General features: G+C 38.4%; 1 protein-coding gene across 3 annotated transcripts in view; it reads right to left on the reverse strand.

Moving 5' to 3' along the window:
• AFF2 (AF4/FMR2 family member 2) overlaps positions 1-2,578 on the reverse strand; it is a 476,026-nt gene that overhangs the window by 274,054 nt on the left and 199,394 nt on the right. The gene's annotated exons all lie outside the window — the stretch shown is intronic.

The following is a 2,578-nucleotide window of genomic DNA, read 5'->3' on the forward strand; positions in this document are numbered from 1 at the left end:
AGAAAGAGACAATCAACAACCAACAGGAAGGGGCAATACTGCCTGGAGGCACAGAGAGACCAATGAAAGACTTGAAGCCACTTTCAAATGGAGTATTCAATACCCGGCAGGCCTTTGTCTTTGTCTCTCTCACCCCTAGTCCTTCATGAGAAGAACCCACTTCCACCTCTCTTTGGAAGTGCTCTGAACTTTCTCTTGGTTCTTCCTAAATAAAATCTCTCTTTATTACCCTGACACTTGTGTAGGTTCCTTTTCTTTCTCTCCACACTGCCGGGCCCCCTCCAGTTTTATCTTCCATTTCCACTCACTTTGCTTTTGGTTACCCCCGTGCCTCAGTTGAACTTTCTAGCTCAGCCTAGTTATCAAACAAGCTCAACTGCATTGGGGAACAGGGACTCCCTATTCCCGACTCCCAATAGTCTCTATTAAATCCCATTACCTTCGATTCAGCCACTGACATCCTCCCCCATCACACCGGATCAGTAACTACAAACAAGGGATTTACTCTCAAACAATTCTGAAACAAAAACTACACTTTAAAATCCACGACTCGCCTAAAATAAACCTGCTTTAACTACAAGTTTAACATCCCTTGGGGGCTGCATACAAATCATGTGGGTCATTTTCCCTGGGATATGCATACACCTACAACATGGGAAGCATTTTTTGAAAATAAAAATTTCATTCAGTATGATACATGTTCTCTGTTCATCAATGGGAAAAACAGCTCATGTTTAATGAGCACTGAGGAAAAGAAAACAAATTATCTAAATATCCTTGTCCAGGCTTGGCATTCCTTCATCTTTATGACCCTATGATATGAAAAAAAAAATTAGTATATAATTCACTCCTGAACCAAAATATTGTCATAGATAAAATTAGAGATGAAAAGAACCAACTTGATAAAGGCAACAGGAAATGCTGAAGGCAGGCTAGAGAGGTCTAAATACCTTGACTTTATGACTTTATTAAATACTTCCATATGTACTTTTATCTGTTCTGGTCTCCCAAATTCCTTGTCTACCCCTGACTAGTTTTACTATGAGATAAAAGAACTGAATCAAATGTTGTATATAAATATTGGCAGTGTTCAGCTTTGCTTTTCTTCCTGAGCCTAATAGGCAAAGAGCTTCAATGAGCTTGCTCGTTTTTCCAAGTGAGTCTAGAGGGGCTTGTTTACCGGAGATCGAATCTCGGGCAAACAGTTCACTGTAGCTCTACAAACAAGCTAAAGTTACGATCTTACACTATTGTTTCTCAGCAACCCAGGGCTTTGAAGGAGACTGTCTGCCCATTCCTGTATAATTGGATATGAATCTACCTGTGTTTAAAATGCCCTAGGAAAATCCATCACTGATTGTGTGGGTTTGGGGTACAGTGTTAGGTGATTCTGCCCATTGCGTTTCATTACGTGTCCAAGTGACTCACAGAAATCCCCTGGTTGGGGTTGACAAATCAGTCTGGTTTGGAGATATCAGGAGGGGCTTTCACAGGACAGTCCTGACAGTGCTCAGTGTCATTCATTTGGTGAAGGGAAACACTGTGCCTGACTGGAGCACCGAAGGGAAAGATAGAGCATTAGGGGAAGAGAAGAAAGAACAAACAAGGTCTTGGTATGGTGGCATTTCCCAGAAAAGATACCAAGTGCAGAAAAACTGGCTCAGAAGGGGCATTTTCCCTTCCACCCTTATTCATGGTTCTTTAACACCATTTCCACGTTAGTGCCATGCCATGGCCACTTATCAACCACATACACCATGTGAATGGAGCTGCCGTCACTCAGTATTGCTGATAAAGGGCCAAGTAAAACTTCCTATTTCCAAGCCATACAGTACAAGAGATTTAAGTATGAAAAAATTTAGTTAGGAAGTTTAGATTTAAAAAAAAAATGAACTATAGTCATGAGAGAGTCCATCAACCAATTCTAAATTAAAGTGGAATTGAAATAAAATTATAGTAGAACGTGTATAAAAGAACATGTGACAACCTCGTAGATACCAAATGAATCCATTATCCTAAGTACTTTTCCAGTAATAGCAAATGAATTCATAATGATGGTACACTTAAGGCCAAATGAAACCTAAAAATATAAATGTCAAAATATCTATACATGGTTCACACTCATAATTTACCTTTTCATTGTGCAGCAAATACAATGTCAAAATGTTTCAGCGTTCAGAATTGTAGTCCAACACTTTTCACTTGTGAATTGGGTTTTGATGATTATAAACGGAATTTTATGTAAATCAGAGAGACAGATGATAAATTTCATGGGTTGGTCATGGCAAAGATAGCAAATTTCACAGTATGTCACAGACTAATGTACAGACACATAACCACAAATAAAATCAATTTAACTAAGTAAATTATATCCCAGGGTTAAAAATGAGTGCCTGACTATACCACAAGGTATTCCATTAAGGCACCCTGAAAACTATATTCTAAAGCAATGAGTCTAGAAAAATAGGAAAATATTGCCATTTTGTAGAGTAATCAAATAATTTCAAAATTTTGTCGCTATTTTTGGAAAATCCAAAATCATCAGCAATGGCCACAAATAATGGTCATATTTTCAATG

The sequence above is a fragment of the Otolemur garnettii genome, unplaced genomic scaffold (genome assembly GCF_000181295.1).
Source record: "Otolemur garnettii isolate 467f Iridium unplaced genomic scaffold, OtoGar3 scaffold00231, whole genome shotgun sequence".
NCBI lineage: Eukaryota > Metazoa > Chordata > Mammalia > Primates > Galagidae > Otolemur > Otolemur garnettii.